General features: G+C 45.5%; 1 protein-coding gene across 2 annotated transcripts in view; it reads left to right on the top strand.

The window, feature by feature from the left end:
* The window catches only part of FGD5 (FYVE, RhoGEF and PH domain containing 5), a 1,722,626-nt gene that overhangs the window by 173,034 nt on the left and 1,536,020 nt on the right, over positions 1-13,572 (top strand). The gene's annotated exons all lie outside the window — the stretch shown is intronic.

The raw sequence follows: 13,572 nt of genomic DNA on the forward strand, positions 1-13,572 counted from the left end.
TATGGAAAGGATCAGCATGTACCACAGACATAAAGATATTGGGGACCTACTGACACCGGACCCTACCCAGCGTGGCTTTCTTAAGTGCAGATCCTGCCCCTAAACATGTTTGACTCAATTGAAACAGTCATTAAGGTCATTGATGAGGGCAATGTGGTCCACACAGCATAGCTGGACCTTACAAAGGCTTCTATACAATACCCTACGTGTTCATTATAGATAAGCTCACCAGCTTAAATATAAACTCCTATGTCAGTAGAGGGGTTGCAAACCAGACCAAGGACAGAACAGACATGGTCAGACATGCTGCAGCCATGTCATACTATAAACCAGATATAACTGGCATCCCACAAGGCTTGGTCCTGGGATCTCCCTCGTCTGGTATATATGTCCCATAGGTACAGGCAGACATGGAAGGACTGTGTCTGAACATGTTTGCAGAGGACTACAAACTGCTCACCATATATGATCCACCAGCTGACACAAGCATCCCACAAAAGGGCCACATAGAAACAGACAAGTGGTGCCATAGCCATGTCAGCAAGCTAATTGCAGAAAAGTGTATAGTCAACCCCTGTGGATATACAGTAAGTGCCCACCAATTACCACATAGGTGTTAACCCATTATGTAGTTAACATGTAATGAGAGACCTGGGGACACAAGGTGATAGATATCCTGCATTGGACAAACATGTGCTGTAGTGTTTACAGAAACATACCATATACCCACCTAATCATAAAGGTTGTCAGATCTAGATAAGGGGAGGTCATTGTGGCTCTGCAGTCATCCTTCATCAGCGGTACAATTGACTACAATAGCCCCTGTGGGATGTACCTCAGCAGACACCTCCATCAACCGTAAAGTCCCCAAAAGTACCTCACCAGGAGTATCAAAGAGCTTGCACAGATGCCATGTGTTGCCTGTGTTGCTGGTATCAATAAACATGCTGCACCTTGTACAATCTGAATGGCAGTGAGCTATGCACATGAGAGACCTGAACCCCAGCACTGACTTACATAGGACAAGCTGTACTGCATGATCCATAACACAGAAGCCACCCCCACCCATGAGTGAACTCCCAGTGCAGGCTATCCATAGAGGCACTTATCAATTTTCCTCAATAGGAATCTTGATGAGTGGATGGGAGATGGTAGCTTTATCCTGGGTATCACTGTCATGTCACAGGTAGACAGAGGCACAGTATACTAACCATGACATATGTCATGGCAAACTCCACTTACAATGTGTGTTGAAGGACAAACACATTCTCCAACTAGCATTAGACATGGACTAGGGCACATCACTAGTGTTTGCAAATGTACACCTATGCTATGGAATGCACTACCAATGTTGGACAAGCCTGGTTTAAGTAGTTCATATCTGAACAGAATGCAACATGGTCAGATGTACACAACTGGCCCCTAACCAGGCTGTTGTGCTCACTATCGAAATGTAAAGCAGTGATAGCACTAAAGCCCAGGATATTGTCCACCACAGTCAAAGTACTACCAGTACACTATACAGTACTACAGTGTTAGGTCAGTGTGAAAGGATGTTGACAACTGTATGCAAAGTATCCCATGCAAACACTGCAGGCACAGTATAATCCTGTTGTGTTCACACACAAAGCAGTTGTACAGTAACTACACAACATGACACACAACACACAACCATAAACGGGTGATATTTGTTGAAGTTCACACTCCTCCACAAATGTGGTGGCCTGCAGAGTTCAACATATGGAATGCTCACACTGGGCATGCTCACACACTTTGATAAATGAGACATATGTCAGACAACATGCCATGGGAAGGCTGAACTGGGCATGCTCACACACTTAGGCCAAATCTCAGCTTAGCAGTTGGACACACATATCTGGTATTTTTACGTGTTATTCCAGGAACCAGCCACATTACAGCAGTCTGCCCAGTGCACACAGTTAAATGACTACAGAGACATACGTGATATAGTGGATCCCTCCCATATGCAAACATCTTCCACAGATGCACAAGTTGTTCATACAAACAGGGAATGCTATGGCAGTAAAAATGTGCAAATCAGCAACAAATAATGTGCATTTGACAATTAAACATATGGGTGTAGAGGTCAACACTAGGCTGTTTGACCTAGGGAATGACAGCTTAGCCAGAGTGTGCTTGGCGTCTGCCTCCCCACACGATGCACATTCCCCTTTCTAAACACCGATGATGTCAGCACCCTATATGTACAGCAGGAGAAAAGAAACTTCCCAGTAATGCGAATAGCGCGCTCCACTAATGCATTTGTCACAAGTGTAATAACATAGTTAGGTAGGGGTTTGAATCCTGCAAATGCTGAGTGTGTGTGTGTGAATGGGGGTGGTGTGTGTGTAAGTCTGTGGGAGAGAAATGTCCCTTTTGGCAACTGGGAAAACACACTACAGGATGCACATTCCTCTTTCTAAACACCGAAGATGTCAGCACTCTATAAGTATAGCAGGAGAAGGGAAACCTCCCAGTAATGCAAATAGCACGCTCCGTTAATGCGTCTGTCTCAAGTGTCATAACATAGTTAGGTAGGAGTTTGAATCCTGTAAATGGCAAGTGTGTGTGTTTGTCTGAGGGGAATTCATGTGTGTGTGCGAGAGAGATGTCCCTTTTGGCAACTAGGAGAACAGACTACAGGATGCACATTCCCCTTTCTAAACACCGATGAGGTCAGCACTCTATAAGTATAGCAGGAGAAGAGAAACCTCCCAGTAATACAAATAGCGCACTCCGCTAATGCGTCTGTCTCAAGTATCATAACATAGTTAGGTAGGGGTTTGAATCCTGCAAGTGTGTGTGTTTGGCTGAGCGGGGTTTGTGTGTGAGGGAAATGTCCCTTTTGGCAACTAGGAGAACAAACTACAGGATGCACATTTCCCTTTCTAAACACTGATGATGTCAGCACCCTATAAGTACAGCAAGAGAAGGGAAACCTCCCAGTAATGCGAATAGCACACTCTGCTAATGTGTCCGTCTCGAGTGTCATAACATAGTCAGATAGGGGTTTGAATCCTGCAAATAGCAAGTGTGTGTTTTTGGCTGAGGGGGGTTAGTGTGTGTGAGGGAAATGTCCCTTTTGGCAACTAGGTGAACAGACTACAGGATGCACATTTCCCTTTCTAAACACTGTTCAGCTGAAGGCCATGGCTCTGGCACAAGTTGTCTGTTTCTATGATGCCCCTTTGGAAGATGCTTGTGTCGGCTGGAGAGTCGATTATGGTGGCCAGTTTGCAGTCATCTGCATATATGGTCAGCCACAGTCCGTCCGTGTTGGCCTGTACCTCCAATAAATATATACCAAACAAGAGAGGTCCAAGGACTGAGCCTTGTGCGACACAACTCGTAACTGGTTTGGAGTCTGGCATGGCTCCAGCAATTCTAACCATGTGGGTTCTGTCCTTGAGCCACTGTGCAATCCATCTAGTGACATAGGGGCTTATATTTAAGCTGGTGAGCTTCTCTAGAATGCCCAAGTGGGGTATTGTTGTGAAGGCTTTTGCGAGGTCCAGGTAGGCTGTGTGAACCACCTTCCCCTCGTCAATGGCCTTGGTGACTGTTTCAAAGAAATCAACCAGGTTAAACCTGGTAGTGCTGGTGTGCTCTCAGTAGCCCTGAACCAGGCATCTGTTACTGCACAGATATCGATGTTCTCCATGCCAAGGAGAGTTTCGGGTGCATGCATCTGGAGGTTTAGACTTCTGGCGTTGGGTAGCATTACTCTTAGTTTCTTATCCCTTGTGATACCTATGAAGGTGGGTTTGTCATTTGAGCCTTGCCTAACATAGGCACTATGGGGGTAGCAAGAGCCTTTGCCAATATCTGAAAGCCCAGGGGTGACAGGTGCAGGCCGTCCCTAGCGAAGCAGGTAGTTCAACAGAAGATGAATATGTGAAGGTGTAGTGCCTGTGATTAGTTAGCAGTAGCATATATGACTGCTCACGTGGACACATGCCAGGTAAGTCATATGCACTGTGTCACAGGCAATGTACATGTGAACAGGACAAACAGTGACATCCTGTCAAGTGGGACATGGACATACATATAGTAAGCTATGCAGATGGCACTAGGAGTCCACAGAAGCTCTATAACTATGCATTGCAGGTGTGATCAGTACTCCAGGGTAATTTCAAGCAAACATGCATGCAAACAAAGCTACAGTAAACAGGGCTGCATGTAGTCCATTGTACAACAAACAAGCTGTACCACTTCCAGTAGGTAACACTGCAAATATGCAGGCACTATGCACATGTACATGGAAATACATGGGTCAGATGGCTAGGGTCCAATCTCAGCGCACACAAGTGTACAGACCATGTACTGTCAGGATGTACAATAACTGGATGGAAACCCATGTGTTCATACCTGCAGTAATACACGTCAAATAACAGACACTGAGCCTTCACTCAGTGGTTCCATACTTAGTAGGATGTATGCTACCTGGCCTGCCACCAGAGTATCCCTGACATATATGGGGACTCTCCTTCCTGTGACAGTTAGTTTTGTGTGTTGGGGCTGTCTAGCATGGTATGAGATGTGAGCATGCAGTGCTAGGGTGCTCCTGTGTGTCCTGTACCAGTCGTGTAGTACTGCACACATATCAACATCCTCAAACATCTGCATTGCAGAGTCCAGTGTGGGCAACATGCCACTTGCAATTTACATGTACATCATTGCGTATTACTACATTCATTACCTTAACCCCTGTGCTACCTATGTATGTAGCCTTCTGTTGACATCATTACCACCAGTATGCCAACATGTGCAGATGATACACTATGGTACTTACCATGGGTGTAGACAACAATGCATGACAATCACACACTTACTGCATCAGGCATGCTGTGATATACCCACAATTAATTCAGCACACAGTACTGTTAACAACATGATACTATTACTACACATCTATATGGTCACTCTGTGCATCAGCAACATGTTAACCTGTACCTGCACAGTTGTTACATATTGCAGGAGGTGGCACAGTTTCATCATATGCACAGGGTGTGAACTTGGTATGCCTGAGTCAGCCACCGATACCACTGATTGACATGTATGTGTATGTGTGTTGGTGAGGGACAGCAGTAGAAGGTGGGGCAATGTTGATGCAATGTGTGCATGTATGCGGTAGCCCTAGGTGTTGTCAATTTGCATGTGTGTATGGATGCACACAGTTCCACCTCATGGCTGCCATATACTGGTGTTTGTGGACAGCCACAGACTGTACCTGCCAGGTCATACAGATCAGTGTCTCTGGCCACGGACACGGTACCTGTGCCTTGCAGGGGTGCTACGGACCGTATCCGGTACCAACCCAGACTGGGTACTGTCATCAGAAGCAGGTGTTCGAAGACTGGACACAGATCCCTGTCGGGCCTGGCCAGACCCATGTGCACGTGGTCTCCTGGGGCGGTCTGATGACAGCACAGACCCAGCATTGCTGGGGCTGCTGCTGGCACTACGGGGGTGGCCGCAGCCCTGTTGTCGTCCGCGACGACTGCCAGCTGCTGCTGTTGCTGGCATATGGCCACGTCGACGCTTCAACCACCCACCATCGCCCTGGTTCATGGACATGTAGTTGTGGAACCGGTCTAATATGTCCCCACAACGTCTGTCTATGACATCGGTGAAATCACAGATGGCAGCCGCAATGTCACGCATACTGTCAGTCATGGCTGTGCGACATGCTGTCCGCTCCCTCAGACCCTGTCTGGTGTACCGTTCCATACGTGACTGTGCCTGCATGACAGCCCAAAACATAGCTGAGGTTGTAAGACCTCTGTGGGCACATCTGACAGGGGCAGTACGCCCACGGATGCTCCCACGAGAACCCCTGGACATCTGTCTGTGTGGTACCATCTCTGGGCCATGCCCATGGCTGCTGTGTGGGGAGGCATGTGCCACAGATACCACATTACCCTGGTCAATGCCCACTGTATGCTGTCCATCACCTAGGGACATTGGTGACAAAGGGTGTATTGGCAGGATAACTGTGCGCATTGATGGGGTCGACAGCTGTGTACTGTCAATCGGCTGACCAATAGCGGACCCTGGCATACCTTCCTGTGCCATTACACAGATGTCATCATTATCAGTACCCACGGCACCTGATTCAGGTTCCCTGCTACATGACACCAGAGCAGTACCAGAACCTGTGGGAGGGAAACAGGAAACACAGTTTACAATGTCTACACAGTACCAGTGATGCACACATGCACACATGCACAGGTGCACAGGTGCACACATGCACACATACACAGGTGCACACATACACGGGTGCACACATGCACACATGCACAGGTGCACACATGCACACATGCACACATGCACAGGTGCACACATGCACACATGCACAGGTGCACACATGCACACTTGCACACATGCACAGGTGCACAGGTGCACACATGCACACATGCACACATGCACATGTGCACGTGCACACATGCACACATGCACACATGCACAGGTGCACACATGCACACATGCACACATGCACACAGTTTCACACAATTGTACAGTACTCAGTATGCGTGATATCAACACACAGACACAGACACACCTACATGCATACAAAGAGCACTACTAAGTGAGCCAAATAGTGCTATTACTATCAAGACTATTACAGGAATTGTTAATACACACTCACCAGCATGGATAGGCTGCATTGCTGTTATACCAGAGGGACCTGCAGACGTGAAGAAACTAATGTCAGTGGGCACAACTGTGCCATTGTTACCGAGTATGATACAGGTCAGTAGTACAACAGTCGCCTTTCACAGGTCAGCTGCTAATATTGAGGATATCATACTTGCACATTAAATACTATGGTGACAGCTACAAACCAAGGACACACCTCACACATGCATTAACTACCAGTGTACACAACAGTCAACTATACATATGGCATATTACCTGCACGTTCACTGTCTTGCTGCTGCGTGGCTCCAGCCTCCATCATAATGCATGTCTGCTGCTGTTGTTGCTGCTGGCGGACTGGAGCCACTACACTCATGAGTAGTCCCTCCAGTCTGGTGAGTGGGGGATGTGTAGCCACCCCACCACCTGTGGCGACCTGTTGCCTGTGGATATCCAACGCACGCTGACGGACATGTCTGATTAAATCATTGCAGTGATGTCGTACCTGCTCATATGTCCTATTATGCGTGCCTATGTCATTTACCCGACGGACAAGGTCTTGCCACAGTGCAGCCCTCTCCTGCTGATTCTGGCTGGTGCGGGAAAAGAGTAATGCATAATCCTGCACCAGGCTCTGGTGTATCTCCTCATCCTCAGCTGTAGAGTAAGTGGGATTCAGCGGGTGGGCCATGTACCTGAGAAAGAAAATAACCTGATATCAGCAATATATGTCAGCAGAATTTGGCACACATACTACACATGCTACTCGACTGTTATGATACAACATATCTCACATATATAGCATCTGTCTGTCTATTGGTGGATACACATGTAAATGGCCAGGTATCAGTGCTCAGCCAGCAACTGTGCAACAGTACCTGATACACTCCATGCGACATACTACCAAACCCCAGCAGTCAGAACACTGATTCAGGTCAAGAGCACCTCCTCACTCTGGGGGCTTGTATCTAGGTACTGTATGGCCTTCATCATCAACTACTGTGAGCTGACCACACACTGATTGCCCTGGATATACATATCCCACCTCCACCACCAGCACAAACGACTATAGTGAATAACATTACAGATGCAAACTTTACACTTTGTAACAGTGACATGGTATCCTTTCAGCCCACTGGGCCAGTGGCAGATACAACCCACAATGCTGACCCCTACACAATTGCTTTCTACAGACATCTCCGAGAATGCATGGATCATGCAATCCCATATATGACCAAGACACTCTCCACAAAGGGACAGCATCTTGTCTGGTGGACCCCAGCCATAGACAGATTGTATTACAGAAGATGGAAGCTACTGCAAGACAGAGCATGATTCCATAAAGGGAGGGCATGTCTGAGCAGCACTAGTAAGGATCTATTTTCCATCATACAAACATCCATGGGCAACTTTGAGAGGGAAATCAAGAGGGACACTACAGATAACCAGAAGGCCTTCTTCAGTTATGTTAGCAACCTGGTCAGGATCCATCCTCTATGCCCATAGTTAGTACACAACAACAAATTTTTCACTGACACCACAGATATTGACAACATTGTGGCAGACAGGTTCAGTGCAGGTGTCACCCTGCCCTCTCCCCCAAAATAAGACATAGTTATCTCAGCTGACTGTAACCTCCCTGTCATCACAGATGTCCAGGTGAGAGCCACCCTCAGGACAGCAGAATACACAACATGAATGGGACCTGATGGTATCCCCAGTTGCATGCTACATAAACTCTGACAGGAGATAAACACACATATAGAAGTGCTATGTAACACTAGCCTGACTACAGGATATGTACCTGTACACTGCCGCACAGCAGCAGTGGTTCCACTCCACGAAGGAGGCACCTCAACATACCAATACAATACAACACAGTACATTACATTACAATACAATACTATACAATATGCTATTGCCCCTGTGACTACAGCAGCATACTGTTCTGCTACCCTGACCATTGTGACACATGTGGTGTGATGGTACCTGCTGCTGTCACACAGTTACACAGGGTGACTCATATGGCATATTACCTATCTGACTAACATTCAGCAGGGGTATGTGTGACATGTACTCATGGGGAGTCTTGCTTCTTAACACTGTGTGGTTTATTGCAGGGTATGTCTTATCTGTGGGTAGGAACTTTTACCTCCACATGTGCACTCTATTGCAGTGGCACGGATGACACACAGCAGTCATTTAGGTTGTGGATGTTGTGAGGTGTTACTATGGTTGTTGGACATCTGTCATGGGTGTGACTTACATATGTAAATCCGGGAGTGGTAACCTCTATGTGGGTAGTATATGTGTACTCTGTGGTGTTGTCAGTCACTGTGCATTGGTAATGTGTTTGAGTGCATTGTCACAGTGTTGTACATGTCACTGTGTCCTTTTCCATATCTGTAGCTGTCATGTGAGGTCCATACCATGGCATCCATTATGTGGTGTGGAGGGGTACACCGACCTACATGTCCATAGCTGACACACCATGTTCACTGACACATACCATGTGTAGGTATTCCAGGGATAGTGTGCCACTGTGAATATCATCGGGGCCACTATTGTACACATTTATGACCCTGTTCACCCCTGACACATGCAGTGGTGGGCAGCCAATCACATATCTGGTGGTTACTGGTGTAGGTGATTTGAAATGTGGTATGGTACTCCGGTTTTGACACTGGTGTTCACTCCATGCCTTTGTCACCAGGCACCTGTTGCAATACATCTGTACACATGTGCCTCACTCAGAATTTATACACATCTCTCTCTCTCTCTCTATATATACATATATATATATATATATATATATATATATGTATATAGATATATCTATATGTATATATATATATATATATATATATATATATATATGTCTGTATACTTATACACATATATATATTGATGTACATATATTGCTATAGATGTGGAGAGGGGGGGGGACACAGAGGGGTGAGAGTGACAGAGGGGGTGGGACAGGGTGTGTTGAAGGTCGTCATATACAGTCATACCTGTAGATAGATCAGTCTGTCTATGTATATGTATCTACATATATCTATATCTGTATGTGTGCATTACATATATATGTTTGCACAATATTCTATCTACATCTGTCTATGTATTCCTACATCTCTCTCTATGTATGTATACATATATGCATATCATATATATATATATATATATATATATATATATATATATATATATATATATATATATATATATATATATATATATATGTATACACATACATATGTTGACATACATACGTATCCATATGATAGACAGGTATATCAACATGTTTGTCTACCATACTGTATACACACACTAACATACTGCTAAACATACATAACTGTGAAACCTACTTTGTACATGGCACTACAACCTACAATCAACCAACATTGATATGTGCACATAGATGCTGTCACATACAAATGTATGTACAGCCTTCACTGATAGTTGCTGTATGTCCCCTGCCCTTTACACATCTTCATATACATATGGATACAGACCAATGACACATATGGAGGGTTCACAGTATGTAGACCTTTATAGTACTACTTTACATTACCTGTGTTTGTCACAGCTGCTTGTGTTACCGTCTGGTTCTCTGTCCTGCTGCTCCACTTCCCATTTGTTAGCTTTCAGGTGGCAGTTGCTGAACAATTTGTTTGTGTCTGCTTAATTGCAATTTTCTCTGTCTCTGTCTCTGTCTCTCTCTCTCTGTCTGTCTGTCTCTCACGTCCTTCTCAGGGTGCAATGAAAGTATTGCATGTGTGGACTGGGAGTACAGCATACTTTTGTAGGTATCTGCATATGCCCATGTGATGGCCTCTGCACCAATTGTTAGCCACCATTTGCTAATTGCATGCAGTCAGTTGTGTACTGATTGCAGTTCTCACTGTGATTTCAGAACAGTGCTATAAAAAGGTATGTGAGATAGGCGTAGCCCTTTCAGATTTTAAGGGCAGGGACCATGCTGTTATGCTGTGGACAATGTTCTGTGAGTGTAAAGGTTGGTATCTCTCTCATATTTCCAGGTGTGTCGTAGATTAACATTCCTCCATTCATTTCTCCAGTTTCCTGTACTAACTGTGTATGTACACTGACACCTACAACTACTACTACTGTTAATGTGTGTGTGTGTGCTTTCCTTTCACTTTTGCTTGCACTTTGTTGCTAAGGCTTCAATATTTGCCCTTTACAGTCACAACTTGTATGCCTGCTAGGTGTCCTGACTGTAGTGTGCTGCTGTAGCTTTCCTATTTTCCATGTACATTCACACCTTGGAATGCTTGCTATATCTGCTAGGGTGTTACAGCATGCAGTGTGGTCTGGCCATGGTGTGGGCCTTGACATCTATTAGGGTATTTGAGTATGCTGCTGAGCAGGCCCCAGAGACTTTCAGGTTCATCTGTTATCTGCCTCATGGAATGGTACATATTAGTGGGGTACACCCATTAAAATGTCTGGTATGCTGCAGTTGTGACTGTGGGTTAGCATGAGCATATGTATTACTACACTTTTTCTGCCATGCAAGTGGTGAATACTTTCAGGACTCCATAGTTACCATTGCATGTGTTACACCTTTCTGCTTACTGTTTGTACATTCCACATGGAGTATGTGGGGCATCCCTGTAAGTCATTCATTGTTGCTATGTCTAGGCTCTTAACTATTCAAATATGGTGGTGTCAGACCCGTCATGTGTACAGATATTTGCAGGTTGTCCACATTTCTGCCTCATATTTTGGTCAATATCTCATGCACACCTTTTTCTGGCAAATCACTCTGGGATCAAGCCAGAATATGGTGACAAACATTCAAGTTTCAGACTTCATACCCTTCCAAACATCCCACAAAATGCAGACCCTGTTACTCTCTGAACTGTCTGCGTTTGTTGTGACATTATTTGTAATGTGTCCCTGGATTTGGGCCTTTGATCCACATATTTTATTACTTGGTCCAGATGTGTTCCTGTAAGAGGTTGTGGGGTATGGGCAGTGATTATCCTGCTGTGAGTATGTGTGTGGCTTGCAAGGTGCTATAGTGACATTATTGCCTACTAGCTACCAGCTAGCATGGCTGTTTCTGTTCACACACTACTATTATGGAAATCCACTGGTTTTGATAGTAATTCTAAATGGCATGCTTTGTGTACTACACATCTATATTCCCTTTGCATTCATTCCTACTATTACATGATATATTTATTTTAGCAGAATGTTCTTGTATAAGAGTCATGGCTTAGTGGTAAGTCATGCAGACTACTGTTTCCAAGGTCCTGGGTTCGGGACTGCCAGTGGGATTTTATTTTTCTTCTGAACTGACTACAAGACCTGTCAATCAAAGTGACTAAGGCACTTTTAAGCAGTTGTAACCGGGTTAGCGCTGGTTTGCGCGGAGCTCACGCACTGGCGTTAGCTCAGCACAAGCGCACACCCGCTTACAACCGCTTAAACATGCTTACTCTTGCACACCCGCTATTTTCTTTGAAAGAAATGAAAATGGGGAGACAGGAAAGTGGTGAAAAAGGGGTCACAAAGAGGGTAAGACAGTAGGGAAACAAGCTTGGGATGTGCAGGAGGGATGTAGGTAAGGCCCATAGCTGCCCATTTCTTCATCAGCAACAGCTGTGCATATGTATGTAATTTGGTGTGACATTTGAAACCTTCCACCCCTGAGAGAGGTGTCAAGACAACAATAATATTTGTTGTACAGCCAATTGTAATTGATAGGTTCCATGTCCAGCAGACATGTGTGCGGAATGGGCAGCTATGTATGGGGCGTAATTTTTTTGTGGGTACAGAGTGCCCTTTTTTTTTCCAGGTGAGAGTGGTATGTCAGGTGAAGGAAGTCGGTACAGCTGGGGAGGTAGGTTGGGTAGGTAAACAGGAAAGACGCATACAGGGGTGGTGTATGACACATGTGGGGGGGTTACACAATTGACGGGGATGGAGGTTTGGATATCCAGAGCCCATGAGCCCAGAGATGGCAACAGTGGAACTGATATCCCCACCCATAGGCAGTTCCAACTGTTCCTTCACTGCCCAGGACAGGGCTGTGCTGGGGGCTGTGTAGGCAGGGCAACAGGCATGCCCGTTAGTTGTGCCACCCATGCCTCGAGCTGGCGTAGGGGCTTGAGAACAGAGTCCCGAATCTCCCTACGCACCACAGTCCGGACGCTACGGAGGGTGAGTGGTGGTTCTCCTCCGGCCACAGTTGCAGAGGGGGGGCGAGCCCCATCCCCTGCAGTGCTTCCACCCACAGGTGGCACAGGGCCACTGGAGGAGGGTCCAGACTCGGCACTAGTGCCAGGTGCACTCGCCAGCTGAGGTGGGAGAGGTGGGTCCGCTGGAACCCGCCTTCCCTGTCGTCCTATGTTTTGCATTATGTCATGACAGTTTGGGTTAGTGACATATAATACCATTCACAATTAGTTGTAACAGCATGCATTAGTATTCCCATTAACCAAACACCCAGATATTCACACCATTGAACAGCGTGCATAACACATGCATAATTTGAACAGAAATACACAGTCCAACAACATGCAGGGTTAATTGATGGCAACAGGCCATCAGGTGTGAATGTATGAACAGGGCAGATGCATCAACGGACATGCAAATATATATGACCCAACAGGACAAACGTCCAGGGGTGTTAATTGTGATTGCACATACCATTTTCACGTGGAATGGGTTATATGTGGTTATAGGGTGGGGTAAAGAAAGTAATATTAACACCTTCGAATAACAATACATATGCTGTACATTTCTAATAGCTACAGTTATATACACACTACTGTTCTAACTACAGTTTCCTATATGATAACTATTTCAACTTGGTGATAGGACTGTTACTGCAACATCAATATACATTTTATTCTTCTTCATACACATTCATATCTA

This window comes from Protopterus annectens, chromosome 7.part1 (assembly GCF_019279795.1).
Source record: "Protopterus annectens isolate FY-2018-M chromosome 7.part1, PAN1.0, whole genome shotgun sequence".
In the NCBI taxonomy this organism is placed as follows: Eukaryota; Metazoa; Chordata; order Ceratodontiformes; family Protopteridae; genus Protopterus; species Protopterus annectens.